This window comes from Homarus americanus, unplaced genomic scaffold, assembly GCF_018991925.1.
Source record: "Homarus americanus isolate GMGI-L3 unplaced genomic scaffold, GMGI_Hamer_2.0 scaffold29478, whole genome shotgun sequence".
Taxonomy (NCBI): Eukaryota; Metazoa; Arthropoda; class Malacostraca; order Decapoda; family Nephropidae; genus Homarus; species Homarus americanus.
The window spans coordinates 1,774,094-1,798,044 of record NW_024747997.1 but is presented as its reverse complement, the minus strand read 5'-3'; the positions used below and the strand labels follow the sequence as shown (position 1 = coordinate 1,798,044).

Genomic DNA, 23,951 nt, shown 5'->3' with positions numbered 1-23,951 from the left:
TAGGGGGGTGCTGGGGTGTGTTATAAGTTGGGTGTGTTAGGGGTGCTGGGGTGCGTTAAGGGTGCTGGGGTGTGTTAGGGGTGCTGGGTGTGTTAAGGGTGCTGGGGTGCGTTAAGGGTGCTGGGGTGTTAGGGGGTGCTGGGGTGTGTTAGGGGTGTTGTGTTAGGGGGGTGCTGGGGTGCGTTAGGGGTGCTGGGGTGCGTTAAGGTGTGCTGGGTGTGTTAGGGGGTGCTGGGGTGTGTTAGGGGTGCTGGGGTGTTAGGGGGTGCTGGGTGTGTTAGGGGGTGCTGGGGTGCGTTAGGGGTGCTGGGGTGTTAAGGGTGCTGGGTGTTAGGGGTGCGTTAAGGGGTGCTGGGTGTTAGGGGTGCTGGGTGTGTTAGTGCTGGGTGTTAGTGTTGGGTGTTAGGTGTAGTGTGTTAGGGGTGCTGGGGTGTGTTAGGGGTGCTGGGGTGTGTTAGGGGGTGCTGGGGTGTGTTAGGGGTGCTGGGGTGTGTTAGGGGGTGCTGGGGTGTGTTAGGGGTGCTGGGGTGTGCTAGGGGGTGCTGGGGTGTGTTAGGGGTGCTGGGGCACGTTAGGGGTGCTAGTTAGAGGGTGCTGGGGTGTGTTAGGGGGTGCTGGGGTACGTTAGGGGTGCTGGGGTGTTAGGGTGCTGGGGTGTGTTAGGGGTGCTGGGGTGCGTTAGGGTGCTGGCCTATGCTGAGTTATGTTGTGCTGTGTTATGTTGTGCTGTGTTATGTTATGTTGTGCTGTGTTATGTTATGTTGTGCTGTGTTATGTTAGGTTGTGCTGTGTTATGTTATGTTGTGCTGTGTTATGTTATGTTGTGCTGTGTTATGTTATGTTGTGCTGTGTTGTGTTATGTTGTGCTGTGTTATGTTATGTTGTGCTGTGTTATGTTAGGTTGTGCTGTGTTATGTTATGTTGTGTTATGTTATGTTGTGTTGTGTTATGTTAATGTTGTGCTGTGTTATGTTATGTTGTGTTATGTTAGGGTTGTGCTGTGTTATGTTATGTTGTGCTGTGTTATGTTATGTTGTGTTATGTTATGTTGTGCTGTGTTATGTTATGTTGTGCTGTGTTATGTTATGTTGTGTTGTGTTATGTTATGTTGTGCTGTGTTATGTTATGTTGTGCTGTGTTATGTTATGTTGTGCTGTGTTATGTTGTGCTGTGTTATGTTGTGCTGTGTTATGTTGTGCTGTGTTATGTTATGTTGTGCTGTTATGTTAGGGTTGTGCTGTGTTATGTTATGTTGTGCTGTGTTATGTTATGTTGTGTTATGTTATGTTGTGCTAGTGTTATGTTGTGCTGTGTTATGTTATGTTGTGTTATGTTAGGTTGTGCTGTGTTATGTTATATTGTGCTGTGTTATGTTATGTTGTGTTATGTTATGTTGTGCTGTGTTGTGTTATGTTGTGGTGTGTTTATGTTGATGTTGTGTTGTGTTATGTTATGTTGTGCTGTGTTATGTTATGTTGTGCTGTGTTATGTTATGTTGTGCTGTGTTATGTTATGTTGTGCTGTGTTATGTTATGTTGTGCTGTGTTATGTTAGGTTGTGCTGTGTTATGTTAGGTTGTGCTGTGTTAGGTTGTGCTGTGCTCTGTTAAGGGGTGCTGGTCTATGCTGTGTTATGTTAGGTTGTGCTGTGTTATGTTAGGACCCTTGTTGTAACGTCCCTTGTGCTGTGTTTTCTGTTAATACACCGTGACGCGGATCCACACACACACACACACACACACACACACACACACACGGATGAACACAGTATTGATCAAGTGAGTTTTTTCCCCCTAAATTATGTAACATTGCGTTGTTTTATGTACAGAAGATATACACAGTGTTTGGAAATTCCCCGCATCGTGTTTTTTTTTCTATCATTTAAGCAGGTGTTTGTGTTTTATCCAGGAAGAAGTTAGCGGTGTTTGGAAATAGTGTGTGTGTGTGTGTGTGTAACTTCCTGACTATCATGTTTGTTTTCCTTGTGTTTTTTTTTCTATATTACATATCTGTTTATATCCAGAAAATAAAAGTAACGGTGTTTGGATGTCCCTGTTACCGTGTTTTTCCCTATGTCTAATGTTTGTTTATGTGTATGAGACAAAGCAAGCGGGTGTTTGGATCTCATTACCTTGTTTTTCCTTATATAACCTAATGGGTGTTTGGATATAACCTCCAGCAGGCCAAACACATCCTGTTTTAAATATCTTCACTGTGTGTTAGAGGTCGAGTGGTCGTAACAGTGGTCGTAACAGAGTCGTAACATAAACACAGGTCGTAACAGAGAGGGTAACAGAGGTCGTAGTAGCATCTTAAACAGAGTCGTACCATAAACACAGGTCGTAAACATCATCTTATTGTTACAGAGGATAACATTTAGTATTTAGACTGTTGTCGTCATTGAGGTCGTTAAGTTGCTGAGTCATGCTGCCACACTTCTAGGTACTCATTCCGTGGCACTGTTCTTAGATATTCCCAATTCCAGACTCTCATTCCTAGTTTCCAGGCGCTTTTCCTCGGGCACTCATTTTCAATTCCAGACACTTATTCCACTCTTAGTTCAAGGTATCCATTCCAAGTTCCAGGCATCTATTCCTAGTTTCAGGCACCCATTCCTAGTTCCAGGCACCCATTCCTAGTTCCAGGCACCCATTCCTAATTCCAAGCACCCAATCCAGGCACCCATTCCTAGTTCTCTGAGGAAATCTATGGGAGTGTCATAACTCGTGGAATTTGCACAAAGTCTGTGTGTGGGCGCGAGAGCATGTAAGATCCTTCACACACACACACACACACACACACACACACACACACACACACACACAGACACACACACACACACGTCTTCCTTCCTGCTTTAACTTCCTGATGGGGTTAACCTGAAGGAGATGTGAGTGCCCCTCCCGCTTACCAATTACTTTTATACTTTTTTCTTTTTGTAAACGTGGCCTCCAGCCTCCCCCAATAGCCACACCTTCGCCACCATTTTATTACCTTAATATTAAATATCCTAATACATAAGTAGCTATCCTAACTGTGTTGAATTAGTTGAGCCGCAGATCTATGCGGCATTCAGTGACTGTTGCCTCATAGTCAATATCTGCAGCACTTACAAGTGTCGTGGTAAGTGTTAAGTGATGTAGCTTTACCGGGGTCTTGTTGCCATAAGTTACAGGTAAGATGTCATGCGTTATAACTAAGTTAAGTTGCCATGAGTATACAGTAAATTACCTGTACCACACACACACACACACACACACACACACACGTAACCTTTCACAACAAAGTGCCGTGTCCGCTTCCTCGTATCAGGTGACCTCGCGGCCTCTCAGTGTGTGGAGGTAAGTAAGGTCACGCCCTCCCCTCAGGCCTCCAGGTGACTCATGAGAGAAAGTTCCCCGGGATGGCACTGTGTTCACCCCTCTCCCTCACTCAGAACTTATTTCACCTGCTCATTTAACAGTATCCTAACGCTTTACCTGAGAAGTGTTAGGTTAGGTTGGGTTAAAGTTGGTTGGGTTAGATTAGGTTACTGTAGGGTAGTTAATGTTAGGTTAGGTTGGGTTAGATTAGGTTACTGTAGGGTAGTTAATGTTAGGTTAGGTTGCTAGATTAGGTTACTGTAGGGTAGTTAATGTTAGGTTAGGTTGGGTTAGATTAGGTTACTGTAGGGTAGTTAATGTTAGGTTAGGTTGGGTTAGATTAGGTTACTATAGGGTAGTTAATGTTAGGTTAGGTTGGGTTAGATTAGGTTACTGTAGGGTAGTTAATGTTAGGTTAGGTTAAGGAAGCTGGGTTAATCCATACACCCAGCATCACCTCCGTTACCCTGTTCAGAGCGCGGCAAACTTTCGCGCCAAATTACCGTATTTATTTTCATCCTTCCCGCCAAAACTCGTCCGCATAACTTGTACCGCAGAAGGTCATTACGTTATAATTGACACAATGGGATAAAATTAGATTCATTACGTAGGCTACACATGTTATTTCCTCCTAAAAAAAAATACATAAATAAAAGCTATGTTTCAAAGCCACCCCCTGCCTCTCCGCTCTGCTTATTTCCGGGGTTGCCACTTCCTCATAGCTGGGCGGTCGCTTCCTCGTCTAGCGGCCCTGAACTTGACTCCAGCCAGCATGATGTGGCACCACCGCTTTCTCCATCCATGGCCCTGTTCAACCACTAACACTGATTACTGACAGATTCTTATGTGAGGTGTTTTTTTTCACCGGCAGTGTGGAGTATAGTCGTGGTACAATTTCGTCGCCATATTGTCATCCATTTTAAAGTGTGTGTGTGTGTGTGTGTGTGTGTGTGTGTGTGTGTGTGTGTGTGTGTGTGTCAACAGAAACACCTGAAGAATCACCACCCCAGCTTATTTCACCTGAAGATTAACCTAACCTAACCCTTTGAATTCTGAGGGGTTGAAGGGTTAAACTATTATCAACAAAGGGTTAAATCATCATCCTTAAAGGGTTCAAATTTATTCAAAGGGGGGTTAAACCATTGACCTCAAAAGGGTTAAACCACTATAGTCATTAAAGGGTTAAACCACCATTGACCTCAAAAGGGTTAAACCACTATAGTTAAACCACCATGGTCCTCAAAGGGTTAAAACATCGTCCTCAAAGGGTTAAGCTCCTGTTAATGGGACGCTGATTAAATTAAAAGGTCATTAGTGCAAGAGGTAATCTAAGGTGCGGAAGATAATGGGTAAAATAATGGGGTAATGGGTGACCTTCCTCTAGTCTTCATCACACACACACTGAGGTTGAGAAGGACGCATGAGGGAAAATACAAGCAAAATTCCCCTGGACAAAATTCCCCTGGACAAAATTACCCCGGACAAAATTCCCCTGGACAAAATTTCCCTGGACAAAATTCCCCCGGACAATATTCCTCGATAATATCCCTCTGGACAAAATTCCCCGGACAATATTCTTCTTGACAAAATTCCCCGGATTAAATGCCTTTAATTTAATGTGCCAAGTAAGACAAAATCCCCCTCTATCTTAATGTTTCTCAAGGTTAGGTTAGGTTAGGTTTTTGTCTTGGGGAGTTTTTACCTGAGGAGATTTTGTTCTATGGGGATTTTGTCCAAGGGGATTGTGACCTAAGGGGGGATTTTGTCTTATGGGGATTTTGTTCTATGGGGAATTTTGTCCAAGGGAGATTTTGACCATTGGGGGATTTTGTCCAAGGGAGATTTTGACCTATGGGGGATTTTGTCCAAAACTCTTAAAGGCCAGAGAGGTGAGGAACAGTGTAACGAGTACCTATGACAGTTATAGTCCAGGGATTCATTGTAGCGGGGGTTCTTTACCTGTGTCACGTGGTTCATTGTAGCGGGGGTTCCTTACCTGTATGTCACGTGGTTCATTGTAGCGGGGGTTCCTTACCTGTATGTCACGTGGTTCATTGTAGCGGGGGTTCCTTACCCAGGCGTCACGTGGTTCATTGTAGTGGGGTTCTTACCTGTATGTCCTGTGTTCATTGTAGCGGGGGTTCTACCTGTATGTCACGTGGTTCATTGTAGCGGGGGTTCCTTACCTGTATGTCACGTGGTTCATTGTAGCGGGTTTTACCATGTCCCGTGGTTCATTGTAGTGGGGGTTCCTTACCTGTATGTCACGTGGTTCATTGTAGCGGGGGTTCCTACCTGCATGTCACGTGGTTCATTGTAGCGGGGGTTCCTTACCTGCATGTCACGTGGTTCATTCCCCACACACACAACACTTGTTTTGCGATGTGGAGGGCTACATCTAGTGCGGGAGGGGCCCAGCGTCTTTCTGCGTCCGCTTCAGCTAAGGCGAGAACCACACACACACACACACACACACACACACAACAGGTACAGAGCTATGTGTGTGTGGGGTGATATTTGTCAGGTTGTTACACATGGATGAAGAAGTAACAGTATTAAAGTCAACAGTAATAATAATAATAATAAATTAACACCTCTAATATAACTGTTAACAGCAATTTACACAGCCTTCAGGACAGCAGTGAACAGGAGAAGGGGAGGAGGGAGTAATGCGCTGTTTTCTTGGCTGTGGTGAGGAATAAGATAGAAAAAAATATATAACCTTGAGTTCAGTCCTTATAACGTAAGAGCGTCTCTCAATTTGGTCCGCCGTCTCCCTCTCTCATACCTATCTCTCTCTCTCTTTGTTTATCACTCACTCCCCTCCTTCGCCTTCGTATGCATACTTTTAGCGAACATATCTGGGATAGAGATACGAATAGTTAAGGATAATTGAGGAGAGAGAGAAAAAAAAAACTAGTTCTGAGGTGGGACTAGTTTTATGCGCGGAGGAACCAGTGATACATGTGCACCGCGGCGGCCATGTTGTCTGGTGTACAAGTCAGGAATAGATAATAATTATACTTTGTCATCGTCTATCTGTGTGTCTGACTGTCTCGATTGTTTATTGTTAATTTAATATTGATACACAACTAGGAATCAATGTGTAGAATCCCATACATTCGATTATTGTCCAAGATTTCAACCATTCCATTGAAAATTTTGCCTCTAGGCTTTCCGATATGGATTTTGACATTAAACTGAGCTATGGAATTCTTTGGTTTACTCTTGGTTTAAAATGAATGAAACTAATGATAATTGGATAATTTAGCATCCGGCTGGTTCACTCACACAACCGAAAAAAGGCAAAAAAAATGTTGAATGCATTATCAACAAGACCTACTGACGTCACGAACATTCTTGGCTGAGCAAAAAAAAAAAAAAATTCTTACTGCGTTCACTTACGTTGATCACACACCAAAAAATTTCCTACAGCCGGGACACTAATTATTACTGCATTATATATATATTTTTTTTTATACAGAATCACAGCTTGGGAAAGATGATGAGTCAGTCCCGCAACAGCTGATCATTTTCCCGGTACTGCACTCGACCGCCCTCACTGCCCAAACTGTAACGTCAGGGGCTCGAACCAACGATGTTTAGGAACAGGAGAGGAGCGTAAACAGTAATACCACAATTTATATTTTTGAGAATTAATATACATAGACATTAGGTATGTATATATATTTTTAAGTTATACATTAGAGGTATATTATAATTTACGAATGACTGAAGTTATGAACATTCTTAGATACCTGTTGGAGGGAGATTTAACACAGGTACAATAACAGGTGCGATAATTTATGTTACCTGAGTACGATAATTTGTTATCTGAGTACGATAATTTATGTTGCCTGAGTACGATAATTTATGTTACCTGAGTACGATAATTTATGTTACCTGGGTATTGTCTATAGCTTAGCCGATTTTGGTGATTCTAATGTGATGTGTGAGTACACATTCATACACACACACACACACACACACACACACACACACACGTACTCAATAACCTCAATTACACTAACTCGCACGCACTCTCCCCGCAAGCAAAATTGAACGATATTAAAGTGTGTGTGTGTGCAAGCAATTGAGTGTGTGCAGCTTGAGTACGTGTGTGTGTGTGTGTGTGTGTGTGTGTGTGTGTGTGTGTGTGTGTGTGTGTGTGTGTCTGTGCAAGCTAGTGTAATTGAGAGTATTGAGTTCATCAACTTGTGTGTGTGTCTTAGAACATGTACTCGCTCACGTCATGATGACCAAACACGTGGACACACACACACACACACACACACACACACACACACACACACACACACACACACACACACACACACACACACACACACACACACACACAACCCCCTCCCCCACACACAAACATGCAGGTGCACACAAACACTTTTGATTACATTTTTTTTTACGGGGATTAGCCCACCCGGACACAGGTCACTGACCCACATCGGGGCCTGGGGGGCGAAAATGTAATAATAATAATAATAATAATAATAATAATAATAATAATAATAATAATAATAATAATAATAATAATAATAGCAATGCTGGTGTTGAATTTCATTTGCCATTTTTCAGACCACCCCTGCAGTTTATTTAGATCCTCCTGTAATGCATTTGCATCCTGCCCTGAATTAATTTGCCGCCCTATTTTGGTGTCATCCGCAAACTTGCTTATGTCACTGCTGATCCCAGTATCTAGATCGTTCATGTAGATTATGAACAAGAGTGGGCCTGGTACTGACCCCTGGGGAACCCCACTGGTTACACGGCCCCACTCAGATTTAACAACATCTACGCTGACCCTCTGCCTTCTATCGGTAAGCCATGATTTTATCTAATTTAAAACTTTCCCCTCGATACCATGAGCTTGCATTTTTCTCAGAAGCCTCTGATGCGGTACTCTGTCAAACGCTTTGCGAAAGTCTAAGTAAATAACATCGTAATTTTCGTCATTATCTACTACCTCGAAGACTTTCCTAAAAAACGTCAGCAGATTTGTTAGACAAGATTTTCCCTTTGTAAACCCAGAGAGAAGGGGGGGGGGGGAACTAAACCAAGCTGTAAACCTCAGGCGTGGGGTGGTGAGAGAACACATCTGTCACATCACTACATACCTGTCACATCACTACACACCTGTCACATCACTACACACCTGTCACATCACTACACCTGTCACATCACTACACACCTGTCACATCACTACACACCTGTCACATCACTACACCTGTCACATCACCACACACCTGTCACATTACCACACACCTGTCACATCACTACACCTGTCACATCACTACACACCTGTCACATCACTACACCTGTCACATCACCACACACCTGTCACATCACTACACACCTGTCACATTATCACACACACACCTGTCACATCACTACACCTGTCACATCACCACACACCTGTCCATTACCACACACCTGTCACATCACTACACCTGTCACATCACTACACACCTGTCACATCACTACACCTGTCACATCACCACACACCTGTCACATCACCACACACCTGTCACATCACTACACCTGTCACATCACTACACACCTGTCACATCACTACACCTGTCACATCACCACATGCCTGTTACATCACCACACACCTGTCAGTATACAGTCAGTCGTTCACACAGTCACAGTATACAGTCAGTCGTTCACAGTCACAGTATACAGTCAGTCGTTCACAGTCACAGTATACAGTCAGTCGTTCACAGTCACAGTATACAGTCAGTCGTTCACAGTATACAGTCAGTCGTTCACAGTATACAGTCAGTCGTTCACAGAATACAGTCAGTCGTTCACACAGTCACAGTATACAGTCAGTCGTTCATACAGTCACAGTTAGGACCAAAATATATGACGTAAGAGCCTTGAGGTATTGAATTGTAACAGAATTGAATTGAAAGTTTATTAAGCCAGAAAAACCCAGACACAGAGTGGATAATAACAACAATATTAACATGGCTGAGAACCTGAGCTGCACCTGATACATACTGTACATTTATCTCAAGGAAGTATTATGTAACATTTAGTATCATCTGGAATAGTACAATAGCATGGTGGTAATAAGAACATCTCATAATGTTACGCGGTTATAACTTCAATATTTATTTATTTTATTTATTTATTATTTTATATTGTATATATATTATAAGTATATACATAGATTACAATGGAATTTAAAACATAAGTATAATGGGGGAGCAGTACAGCCTGGGTTGTACAGTAATAAGGTTGAACAAGAGGACAGAGCTGTCAGGATTATGTCTAGTTGGCAAATATATTTCTTGCAATGGTAATTACTTATTTATTTACATGATAATTTCCGATAAAACGGATTTGGTGGTACAATAAAAGCAGGTACTGTAAATATAGTAGGTGTTACAAGAAATATTCGTGCACGCTGTCTTGTATCTATGAGAACATAAGAACATAAGGAGTCTGCAATAGGTCTGTGCATGGCAGCTCCTGTCGAGAGTTACTACCACTCTCTATCATCCATGAATCTATCCAGCCTCCTTTTGAAACTTTCCAGAGTTCCCGCACTTACTACAAAGTTGCTAAGCTTGTTCCACTCGTCCACCACCCTATGTGTACGTCTGTGTATCTGAACGTACACGTAGTCGTTTGTGTGTGTATCAATGAACGTACACAGTGTGGTCGTCTGCGTGTGTATCAATGAACGTACACATTGTGGTCGTCTGCGTGTGTATCAATGAACGTACACAGTGTGGTCGTCTGTGTGTGTATCAATGAACGTACACATTGTGGTCATCTATGTGTGCATCAATGAACGTACACATTGTGGTCGTCTGTGTGTGTATCAATGAACGTACACAGTGTATTCGTCTGTGTGTGTATCAATGAACGTACACAGTGTATTCCCTTGGCGAGTCCTGAGAGGTTAGCACCTTCCTGGCAAGGGTGGAGGTAGTATGGGGAGGGTGGTAGAAGGGATGAGAAGAGAGGAAGGGTAGGATAAGAAGTAGAAGAGGAAGGAAGGAGGAGGAGAGACAAGAGAGAGAGAGAGAGAGAGGCTCCTTCAGCGGTAACTACTGAGAAAACTTTATATGTGTGGTTTTTTTTAGTATCCCTCACGACGGGCGAAAAAATATTGGAATGAACGAAAGTCTCTGAAAAAGTTTGGTCTAGGTTGCCACATGCAGAGAGAGAGAGGCTCCTTCAGCGGTAACTACTGAGAAAACTTTATATGTGTGGTTTTTTTTTTAGTATCCCTCACGACGGGCGAAAAAATATTGGAATGAACGAAAGTCTCTGAAAAAGTTTGGTCTAGGTTGCCACATGCACGACAATCAGGATATGCTCGCAGGACAACGACATCCTCTATCAGCCTCGACAACAGCTGGGAATAATGACTCTTACGTGGTACGTCTATAAGAACCAAAACTGCGTCTTTCATGTGGTGTTGTGAAGGCCTCTAGTGGTCGGGGGAGGGGGGAGGGGCGTCGGTGCGTGAGTGTTTTAATGAATAGACTTGGCCTTGGCTTCGGCGTGGAGTATATCCCCCCCCCCTTCTACCCCCTTTCCCCAACACCATTACCCTTTGCCATTAAATACGCTACCCTTTTGCTCTGCCAGAAATCGCCTTTGGAACACTCGGAGGTGATCAAATCTTATCTTTTACCTTCAAGATAATTTATTAAAGTTATTATGATTTTATGGTTAAGACAAGAGAGAGAGAAAGAGAGAGAGAGAGAGAACGGAAATGGTCTAGTTATTTAAAGCAGTCGGTCACGTATCTCGCTGAGCAAACGTTTGTAATGTTGTGGACCAAGGTTGTGTCTGTGAGGCAAATTATGGCGCTGTGTTGGGCACCTCTTGCCTGGCCTTGCTTCACCCTGGGGAACCCCGCTGCAACCTCACCCACACTTTAAAGCGTCAGGTTTCCATCCAGCAACAGTTTAGGGAAACCCGACACGGTATTATAAAACTATCGTGACTCGACCGAGGGATATTTTCTGCCTCCAGCCCGACTTTATGGAGACTACAGCGATTTCGGTTTTCATTCAGCAACAGGTTGGCGAAATACGAACGCGATATTATCTAGACGACTTGGGTGATATTTCGCGTCCAACTCTGTTTTTAGCGACTTCAACGCGACGTTACTTAGACTTTACTAATAGTATTAATACCTCGCTACAGTTGGGGAACTTTAACTTTTAATTTTTAGACTACATTATATTTTTACATCCAACATAGTTAAAGAGTTTGGCTTTATATTAGTAATTTTAAAAGTTTGTTTTGATAAAGTGTTTTAATCAGTTCTCCTAGTGACTGTTTGAAGTAGTTTAAGTTAGTTTAGGTTTGCTTAATGACGTTACAGATGTTAATTATGTTATCACTTGGAGCCAATCTACGACTGCTATCATGATGACGTCAGGGATATGAAGAGGCGTGTGATTGGTTAATGTGATGGGCTTCTTCATTACCATTGGCTGACTGGTGTAAATGGGTACCTGACTTTACTGTTGTGGGAGTGAAGATGGTCAAGTGTAGTGTCGCCGAGTCCTGTAAGACTATTGTACTAGAAAGTTTAATTAGGACTCGTAGACTACAACAACTTGAGTACTGGGCTAATATTTTTTTTGTGGGGGGGAGGGAGAGCGGGAGGCTACGTTACGCCGAGACTACTAGACCATTAACACCTTAGGCTACTGGGGAGGTCATGAGGTCCGAGGCTATGAGGTTACTACAACGACACCTGAGGCTACTGGGGAGGTCATGAGGTCCGAGGCTGACACCCAGGCGGCCGGGAGTCACAGGTCTGAGGCTACAACACCACCCAGGCTGGCCAGAGGCCAGGAGGTCTGAGGCTGGCAACACACCACTGGGAGGCTGGTGAGGTCTGAGGTTGCAACACACACTCAGGCTACTGGGAGGCTGGTGAGGTCTGGAGGCTGGCTGGCCACCACCCAGGCTGCTGGGAGGCTGGGTGAGGTCTGGAGCGCGACCACACTACCTTAGGGCTACTGGGGAGGCCAGATATCTGAGACATGACACACCTTAGGGGTTACTGGGGAGGCTGGGTGGAGGTCTGAGGCCACAACACCACCTTAGGGCTATTGGGAGGCCATGAGGTCCGAACATGAGCGGTTGAAGTTTATGCTCATCACGTCTTATATGGCTGGTAACGGCGAGTCACTTATCAAGGAAATGTTAATGGTGCCGTTGTCAAGTAGAGTATAATAAAATATAAGGCTTAAATTGTATTATTACGATAAGATAGATGCGTAAAATAGTTCAAAAGTGGGTTATATAAGGAGATAGTGTTGTGAGCGTCCAGTGTTGCTTGGTGAGGCGTTAGTGCGCATGCGTGAGTGATGGAAGTGAATTAAAACAGTTTATTTAGCCAGAAAAACCCAGATACAGAGTGAATAATAATAACAATATTAACATGGCTGAGAACCTGAGCTGCACTTGATACATACTGTACATTTATCTCAAGGAAGTATTATGTAACATTTAGTATCATCTGGAATAGTACAATAGCATGGTGGTAATAAGAACATCTCATAATGTTACGCGGTTATAACTTCAATATTTATTTATTTTGTATTTATATTATAAGTATATACATAAATTACAGTGGAATTTAAAACATAAGTATAATGGGGGAGCAGTACAGCCTGGGGTGTACAGTAATGAGGTTGAACAAGAGGACAGAGCTGTCAGGATTATGTCTAGTTGGCAAATATGTTTATTGCAATGGTAATTACTTATCTATTTACATGATAATTTCCAATCTTGATTTATGTCTGGTTGATCTAATATATTTGATTTAATTATATAAAGTGTTATATTATTTAGATATATGAGAATAATATTGTTTTCCCCGTAAGAAGTCAACAGAATTAACGATCGGGTAAATATTATCTCTATGTAAGTATGTATGTATGTTAAATCATGTGTGTGGCGAGACTGTAAGAGCAGATAATCCATTTATCCGAATATGCACGTCAGCGTCACGGACAGACATCATTAACCGACTGGGAAAAAACTCAAAGAATTACGAAATCACGTACCCGCGCCATTCATGCGTGACGTCACGAAGGGCGCGGCCAATCACACTCAAGCTCCTTCCCGCCACCTTACTGCGCAGGGAACCTTGATAACATTACCTCAAATATTAATGTTGTTTTTTGACAAATTAACAATAAAAAAGAAATATCCTTTGCGGTAATATGTTTCAGGGAATTTATATATACCGTTGGGATTTATACATACGTCATCAACCCCGTTACAGCAAAGTCCTTTTTTTTTAATAATAAGTGATTAAATTATGTTTTTTAATAAATATTAATTTGTAAAAGATTATCGTTAATTAGGTTATCTGTTGGTAAGTAATGAAGGTATGTTTGGCATTTAATTAAACGACCAGTTCGCCTTAGAGGGGTGGCCGCGCGGTGGAGATGGGGAGGGGGTGCTGCGTCATTTCCTTTTTCATTATACGGTATTTATTAGTTATTTACTACATCTAAATTATCATTAGTAATTAGTAATATTATTTGTTTAAATTGACAGTTGTTTCTTGCCTTGTGTATATTACAGATTTTAGCTCCAGAAACATTAGGAACGTATTTTTTTACACATACATACATACATACATACATACATACATACATACATACATACTGTACATACATACATACATACATACATATACATACATACATACATACCCCATTAATCTGATAAAAGAGTATGGTTCTCTCAGCGGATCAGTGAGTGAGTCAGATGGTTAGTGAGGTGTACAGTACAGGAGGTTAGGGAGCGCCTCAGTCCGTCTTGGTGAGTTACCCCGACCGTCAACACAATTTTCTCTAAAGGGCTACTACTACTACTACTACTATTTTTTTTTTAAAACGGCCCAGCCCCAACAGCCACACCGCCACCATTTACTACCTTAATATTAACTATCCTAATACATAAGCAACTATCCTATCTGTGTTAAATTAGTTGAGCCGCAGATCGATGCGGCATTCGGTGACTGTAGCCTCATAGTCGATATCTGCAGCAGTTGACGGAGTAGGGGCAGAAGCTCTCGTTCCCCTGAGGCAGAGCAAAGCCGACCGAAGGAGAGAGAAGGACAGTCGACATCTCATCCAGGCTGTGACATAACTTCTGGGCTGCTGCTTCTGTTCGGAGATCAGCTCCGCGAGTCTGGCGTAGAAACATCTTGCGCTTGGGCCCATCCCACCAGAGGTTGTGAACACTAGCGGAGGGAAGCTGCCTTGATCGACATTTTGAATTCTCTCCCCATATGCCCTTCTCTTTGTCGTTCTGTTCCTCCCATAAAAAGGCATCGAGAGCTAGGAAGAACAATGACAAAATGGCTGCGGGGATCAAAATCCTGATGTCGAAGGTTGCCTGCTGCTACTACTACTACTACTACTACTACTACTACTACTACTACTACTACTACTACTACTACTACTACTACTACTACTACAACAATACTATCACTACTACTAGAATACTCCTATCACTATCACTACTATTACTACTACTGTTTCTGCATCTACAACACTATCACTACTACTACTGCTACTACTACTACCAGGAACGAAACTATAAATTTACTTGACCGTATTTTTACTTAATGACCATCGATTAGACGTAACCATAGGTCTACCAGCCTCTGTGTGTAGACCGTTCCATTGGTGTACCAGCCTCTGTGTGTAGATCGTTCCATAGGTGTACCAGCCTGTGTGTAGACCGTTCCATAGGTCTACCAGCCTCTGTGTGTAGATCGTTCCATAGGTGTACCAGCCTGTGTGTAGACCGTTCCATTGGTGTACCAGCCTCTGTGTGTAGATCGTTCCATAGGTGTACCAGCCTGTGTGTAGACCGTTCCATAGGTCTACCAGCCCCTGTGTGTAGACCGTTCCATAGGTCTACCAGCCTGTGTGTAGATCGTTCCATAGGTCTACCAGCCTCTGTGTGTACAAGTATTTCCTTATGTTCGTTCAGCATGATAACTTGGCGAGCGTGTAGTTATGTCTCCTGGTGTTGGTGGTGCGTGACAAACAAATGTTATGTGTTTACGTTTTCCGTGGAAGGAATTTAGCAGTTATGTAAGATAGTGGCCAACAGTGGTAAGGAGTAATAGTTGTTTACTGGCTGTTTACACCCCCTGGGAGCGCTCTGTTTACACATAAGAACATAAGAACATAAGGAGTCTGCAATAGGCCTGTGCATGGCAGCTCCTGTCGAGAGTTACTACCACTCTCTATCATCCATGAATCTATCCAGCCTCCTTTTAAAACTTTCCAGAGTTCCCGCACTTACTACAAAGTTGCTAAGCTTGTTCCACTCGTCCACCACCCTATTAGTGAACCAGTTCCTTCCTATCTCCCTCCTAAACCTAAACTTATCCAACTTAAAGCCGAGAGAGATCTGTTTACACCCTATAAGAACTGTACTGCTATAACTTACTACTACTTCTTCCCTAGATACAGACAGACAGACAGATATTCACAAGGACAAATAAAAGCTACAGTAAGTGGATTAATGTTGCCGTCTGTCTGTCTGTCTGACTTCCTTCCAGACACAATTATTTTCCTATATCATGTACACCTTTCTCATCCCTCGCCTCTCCCCTGGGTTATTCATTTTTCTTCTCTCCTGTGTACGTATTTTCCTCTTTGTAGGTAGTTTTATATCCTGTGTACGTGTTTTCCTTTGCTGTCAGGTGTACGTATTTTCCGTCTGTCATGTGTACGTATTTCCCTCTAACGTAATGTACTTCTGTGCGTTATTCATTTGTTTTCCTTTTATTATCGTTTATTGGGTTTCCCTGGTTTATTCCCCACTGTGTGTGTGTCACCACGTGTTAGTAAGGGAGGGCAGGGGGTGCAGCGTCACACACACACACACACACACTCACACACACACACTCACACACACGCTCACTCACACACACACACACGCACGCACAAATACATCCTCCATATTGGCATCCAAATGGCGCCACCTGTGTCCCAACACCACCCCGAGCGAATAATAACCCTTAAACCCTTTACCCTTCTAATAAAAACTTCAAACACGTATATTATAAAACTATAATATATTCCAATACCTATACTACAATCATCATAATATAAAAAACACTAAAATATAGTTCCCCGGAGTGATATATTTGATATGGAGATGAAGTCGCAGCCACAACACAGAGGCTCGAACACAATCATGGCGGACTCCCATAGCAACAAGTGGTTGGAACTCGTTTATAAGGGGTCTACTCTCCTCCCTGGACTTTAATTCTCTCTCACTTCCCTCCTTCGTACCTGCAATGCAAAAAGATGAGATATTTAGATGATTAAATACCTCTATAAATAAGGCTAGTGGCTACAGTAGTGGAGATAAATGTGGGTTGGGTTGTGATGTGTTGCGCAATATGCTTGGCCGGGTGTAGTTTAGTACTGTACTATGTCCGTGTTCTGATGGTTCTTGTACGTGTTCTGATGGTCCTTGTACGTGTTCTGATGGTCCTTGTCCGTGTTCTGATGGTCCTTGCCCGTGTTCTGATGGTCTTTGTCCGTGTTCTGATGGTCCTTGTCCGTGTTCTGATGGTCCTTCTCTGTGTAAGTGTTCTGATGGTCCTTGTACGTGTTCTGATGGTCCTTCTCTGTGTAAGTGTTCTGATGGCCCGTATCCTGACGTCAATTACACACACACACACACACACACAGTCCAGGTGAGCTACTGTAGGAGGAGGAAGGTACAGGGAAGGTGATAGGTTCAGAATGGGTAAGGGGAGATGGATGGAGGGAGAAGAGGGGGGGAAGGACTGTTAGAACATGCTTGTAGGCCAAGGTGTGTGTGTGTCATTACAATACAACCACCATTATCATAACCACCACCATAACAACTATCACCATCAACCACCACTACCAGGACCCTAGCAACAACTATCACCACAATAACTACCACCATCACAACTTGCTACATCACGTATTACCCGACCTTTCCCCCCCTCCCCCCTCCCCCCTCCCCTCCCTGACCTCCCCCCTCTGACCTCTCCAGATTCAAGACTCCCCCAGTCACTATCGGTCATTATTTGATCTACCAATAGAACGAAGAAAAGAGAAACACGTTATTATTGTCTTATGTTTTCGTTCAGTTTCTTCCCGCGCTTTTCCGACCACGTGGTTCCGGGGGGGGGGAGCGGCCATCTTGGATTTGTCTTACCATATGGAGAGTCATAATTTTATATATATTTTTTTTGTTTCTTTTCTTATTCTTGTATGTAAGTTTTTTTGCCAAATGGTGGGTTTTATTTATGTGTTTATGGTGTTTTTTTTGTATAAGTTTTGTGTGTTTTTTTTTTAGATAATGGGTGATAAGTGTTGATGTTTTGTTGGTGGTGTGTGGCAACTGAGTAGGTCAACAATAACAATCATTGTTAAGGTAGTTATTATTATTCTACTACTACTACTACTACTACTACTACTACTACTACTACTACTACTACTACTACTACAATATCTGCCTACTACTAATACTACAATATCTATTATTACTATTATTACTATTTTTTCAAACAATGCCCTCCAGCCTCCCCCAATAGCCACACCTTCGCCACCATTATATTACCTTAATATTAAATATCCTAATACATAAGTAGCTCTCCTACCTACTACTACTACTATTACCACAAGAACCTCTTCAGTATGATGACAAACCCCTTGAGTACGATCATTTAACCCATTGAGTACGACGACTTAACCCATTAAGTACGATGAATTAATCCCTTGAGCACGTTGACAATCCCTTGAGTACGATGACTGGGCTACCTGACGGCTATAATTATCAACGGTGACTGACTGACTAAAGTAATTAACCCGTAGACGGTGTTTTTTTAGGAATCCACATCACAAGAGAAAACGGAGAGGGGTAACTATGATAATATTCATTGGTGGGGTATTTTTTTATAGAGGTTATCGCCACTCACACTTGTGCGCACCGGTCACATGTTAAGCGGAGAAACTGTTAACACCTTAGAATAGCTTACTAGGCAGCAGGGTGTACCCTAAGACAACGCATTATGCTTCCAGTATCTTCCCAGGCAGTGCTTCCCTGTTCATATTTTCCGCAAAGTATAACAGTCAAAGCAGTCTAGATTTTTCCTAAAGTCAAACATTACAGATTTCCCCTGTAAAATACTTCAGACTTATGATATATTAAAGTTTTATATATTAAAAAAAAACTAAGCGAGATGGAGCTGATAGCAGCTGTGTGACTGCCTGAGGGACAGACTACCGCCTTCTGCTGTAGAGGCAACATCTTGATTCTCGTCTACCAACAACCACTCACGCACTCACTCTCACTTCACCCACACACACGCGCGCTCTTCTTTTCACTAAAAACTAAAAATTATTTTCTATTAATAATTTACAATGACAACTTGAAGCATCTATTTATGCATATTGTATACCTGATCTGTCAAAATACATACTGAATCATTGTAACATATATGACGATTTTACTCAATATCTGTCTATCTCTGTAAATTCGCGTCTAATATTTACGCGGGTAAATTACGTCACATTGTAAACATAATGTAAACAGATCATAATGAGACGTTGTAAAGGTGAAGAATATGAAGTTGTTGTAGTTTATTGCAATCGTTGTGTTACTTGAAGACGTAGTACGGAGCAGTAACAAGGTGGGGGGGGGGAGGTTAAGAGAGAGAGTGGAAGGGAGAGAGGCGACACATTTCATAGCAACCAAAGAAGAACCAGAAGAACCTGTTCCTTAAAGGCTGGTGGTTGATATACATGTGTTGGTAGGGCGAGGCGAGGCGAGGGTGGCGTGGTGGTTGGTGGTCTCTGGCAAGGAACTCACCCGCCCACCCCCTCCCTCCCTCACCGAAGCAGCAGGCAGAGGAGTCAAGGTTAGTCATGGCCGGAGGCGAGTGTTGCACTAAGGCACCACCACATTTACCCTTGTCTTTCCTATTCACTTGTGCATTTCTCACCTCATCTTATCATTCTCACATCTTCCTCATCTTTTTCTCTACCTGTTTATATACCAGAATATATAATAATAGTTGTGTATAAGCAATAAATAGGTGATTAATATTGACGATTCTTTTAACTTGTCGTGGAGGAGGGTGGAGCTTGTTGACATTGCTCTTAGGTTGCTGTAAGGTCCGCCATGCCCAGTTAGCTCTTCCGTCTGGAGTAAAAATCACTCGCTTTTTTTTTTTTCTAATTTTTTTTATATTTTTACTTTCCTGTTATTTAAATGTTTTCTTGATTATTTTCTGAAGAGGGTGTTAGTGTTTTGTTTAGTCATTGTTTTGATCTTGTTAGCCATCTTGTTTTGAATGTTATTGTAATTGTGTTTGTTGGTGTTTGTGTATGACTGGAGGGTTTGTTTGTCGTCTTGTTTGTGTATTCATGTCAACTTCTCTTTGTTTATGCATGTGTAGCTGAAGTTTGTGTGTGTGTGTGTATGTGTGTGAGGGGGAGGAGGTCAATTTAAGTGTGACCTATTCTGACCTTGGCTGGGTTGGTTAGTATAGGTTAGGTTGCATTAAGTTAGGTTAGGTCAAGTCGGGTTATATGTTGGGTTAGGTTAGGTTAAGTTAGCTGTCATGAGGACTGAGCTTCACCTACTCATTCACCCTAGAGGAAGGTGTGTGTGTGTGTGTGTGTGTGTGTGTGTGTGTTAAAAAGGCTGAGGCAGTCACTTTATACAAGTTACCCCGCGAATAAATTTGATGTGACCATTTTCTATAATAATTTCAACGAAGAGAATTTAAAGCGATAACTTGTACAAATAATTAATTTACTTGCTGCTGTGTAGAATCTTTCCTCGTTCTTGATACTACATCTTTTTAAATTAGTGCACCGTTCTATCTAAGTTAACCTAATCAGCCCCCTGGACCCCCTTATTAGGTTAAGTTAGGTTTGGTTAGTTTTTGGTGATTTTCTGTATTTTTCTGTACACATATTTCTAATACCCAAAGAAATAAAGGTGAACGAATGTAAATTAACCGATACTACTACTACTACTACTACTACTACTACTACTACTACTACTACTACTACTATACTGACGATTCATATTACGCCCAATAGCCCATAAAACATGTAGTTATAACCTCTTTGTTGAGTCCCCCATCTGAGGCGTCCGTTTTCTCATCGCTTCAGTACGCCTGAGTCTCCGGTTTTCCCTCGAGTATTTGCACAGACTCTAATATGTCTTAATATCTCATATGATGTTCGGAGATTTGAAATTGCAAATGACTGCGTATGTGTTACATTAGGTTAGATATGTCTACTTGCAGATGAAACATTCAAGATCCATGGTGAGTGATGTTGAAAGCTTCATCTGTCAGGGAGGAATAGAAAAGTTTTTATTTATCTATTTCTTTCAATGTTTTTACTTATTTATATTTTTTATCCTTCTTATTCTTTCAATATTTGTCAGTTCTTAGTTATCATTCTTTAACAACACCTATTGGTATAATTATTATACTTAAAGGTTGTCGGCCACCACCCAGGCTTTTATGAGAATATTACTACCATCATAAGGTGTTAGGCAGCGTGGCAGATACGAGCTGAGACACGTGAGTTAGTGTTTATTTTCTGAGAAGTAATTGTTAAAAGGAAAGTAGCGGTGATACTCACAATTTACTAATTCAATATTTATTAAAGTCATAAGTGAATAAGATGGCATTTTCAACATACTGAGACATTAAACATCTGTTATATTATTTATTTGACACTAAAGATGGTTATTTTACACACACTTGCTAAGATATTAATACGTTCCTTATAACATCACGTTAATACTAAATGAACAACTTCGAAACAGGTACCAGCATCTCAGGTGGGAGTACACAACAAAATTTAACACTGGTAATGTCAATATTTATGGCTTCAATACTCATCTGGGACAATTATCTTTCTGCTAATTATGCACAATCATGTACAATATTAATTTACACATATAACCTATAACCCCTCACACTACAACTACCACAACAACCACCATTCTAACACTACAACAACCACCATCCTAACACCACAACAACCACCATCCTAACACTACAACTACCACAACAACCACCATCCTAACACTACAACTACCACAACAACCACCATTCTAACACTACAACAACCACCATCCTAACACTACAACAACCACCATCCTAGCACCACAACAACCACCATCCTAACACTACAACAACCACCATCCTAACACTACAACTACCACAACAACCACCACAAGATTTAAATCACCGTCATACACCAGGTTCTCAGCAATATAGACTATCTTTCCGTTCATTAGTTTTCAGTTCTCAGAGAAATGACGATAATGAGTATTGAAATAATTTAAAGGACTGAAATAAATAATTACTTTACTAAATAGCTGTTGTTTGTGTTCTCAGGCTCTACACATCCAAGGAGTAACGGGAACTGGACAAGGAGTCGAGCAGATCAACCTTCAGGAGACAGGTGTACCGGGGCCACACCTGTACAGTAGGTCTCAGGTTGTGTTGTTGTGGATCACCTCGAGCTTGGATACCCCAGTTTATATCACATGAACACTTGACCCCCCCCAGCTTATTTCATTGGAAGATTAAAGCCCCCCAGCTTATTTAACTTGAATATTAACACTTCAGCTTATTTCACTGGAAGATTAAGGCCCCCCAGCTTATTTTACTAGAAGATTAGCACTTCAGCTTATTTCACTGGAAGATTAAGGCTCCCCAGCTTAGTTCACAGGAAGATAAAGGTACCCCAGCTTATTTCACCTGAACACTACTTTTAAAGCTCTATTCTGCCTGAGCACTTCAGCACAGCTTATTTCACCTGGATACTAGGCACTATTTCCCTGAGCACTAAGCACCCCAGCTTATTTCACCTGAGCACTAGGCACCCAGCATTTCACCTGGATACTAGGCTCCCCAACATTTCACCGGGACACTAGGCACCCCAGCTTATTTCCCTTGGCTCAGCCACCCCAGCTTATTTCACCTGAACACTAGGCACCCCAGCTTATTTCTCCTGAGCACTAAGCACCCCAGCTTATTTCACCTGAACACAAAGCACCCCAGCTTATTTCACCTGAAGACGGCTTTGGCTGTTCCTTGAGCACTAACCACTAGCTTATTTCACCTGAACACTAGGCACCCCAGCTTATTTCTCCTGAGCACTAAGCACCCCAGCTTATTTCACCTGAACACAAAGCACCCCAGCTTATTTCACCTGAAGACGAGGCACCCCAGCTTATTTCACTTGAGCACTAGGCACCCCAGCTTATATCACTGGACAGGTGGGTACAACATTACCAAACATACATACTTCTAGGAATCATTAAATAAACACTCAGAGAATTATGAGTAGCTGTTATTATTTTTTAAAGTGTGTGTTGAGTAGAATATGAAATGAAGGTACAGTACTAACAAATAAAATATAGCCATTTGTACGATTTATTACAGTAATTAGTAGACTCCAGATTACATTATACAGTAATTAGTAGACTACAGACTACACTATACAGTAATTATTAGACTACAGACTACGTTATACAGTAATTATTAGACTACAGACTACATTATACAGTAATTATTAGACTACAGACTACGTTATACAGTAATTATTAGACTACAGACTACATTATACAGTAATTATTAGACTACAGACTACATTATACAGTAATTATTAGACTACAGACTACATTATACAGTAATTATTAGACTCCAGACTACATTATTCAGTAATTATTAGACTCCAGACTACATTATACAGTAATTATTAGACTACAGACTACACTCTGCAGTAATTATTAGACTCAAGACTACTATTGGTAATTTATTAGACTCCAGACATTACCACAGTAATTATTAGACTACAGACTACACTATACAGTAATTATTAGACTACAGACTACATTATACAGTAATTATTAGACTACAGACTACATTATAACACTGATTGGTAAAACAGATGTGTTAATGAGCTCAAAAGGTATGACTCAGTACAGTGGTCAGCCATCACAGTTAGTCTTTGAGACATTTATTATAACGATTTACTGTATGATGAAAGGTGGGTTGATCCGGAAATAAGGTCAGGAGTTAGGTTAGGTCAAGGTCAGGTTAAGAATCCAGGTTAGGTCAGGTTAGGTCAGGTTAGGTTAGGTCAGGTTAGGTTAGGTTAGGTCAGGTTAGGTCAGGTCAGGTTAGGTCAGGTTAGGTTAGGTTAGGTTAGGTTAGGTCAGGTTAAGTGATACTCGTGTATATTTTGCTTCAGCTTTAATATTAAATAAAACAGACAGGTTCCAGCCCTGTACAGTATAATATTAACAATAAAATATACATATAAAAATAGTAAACAAAATACAATGTTAGTAGTTTAAATTAAATTATTTGTTATAAAAGTTAGAAATGGTTTTAACCTACAAAACGTTATGTGTTATAGGTACAGTATATGGAACAATAGAGAAGTTTGCCTGTCTGAGGAGAAGCCTGTTATACCTTGAGACAGGAGTGGGCGAGCGAGGGGGGGGGGGAGTACTGTCATTGCTC

The 23,951-nt window shown here is 41.7% G+C and overlaps 1 protein-coding gene across 1 annotated transcript in view; it reads left to right on the top strand.

The window, feature by feature from the left end:
• The window catches only part of LOC121879957 (pre-mRNA-processing factor 39-like), a 105,969-nt gene that overhangs the window by 37,509 nt on the left and 44,509 nt on the right, over positions 1–23,951 (top strand). Inside the window, exon 2 of the mRNA XM_042386804.1 lies at positions 21,813–21,903. The gene's annotated coding sequence lies outside the window, so the exon portion shown is untranslated. The remainder of the gene's footprint in view (positions 1–21,812; positions 21,904–23,951) is intronic.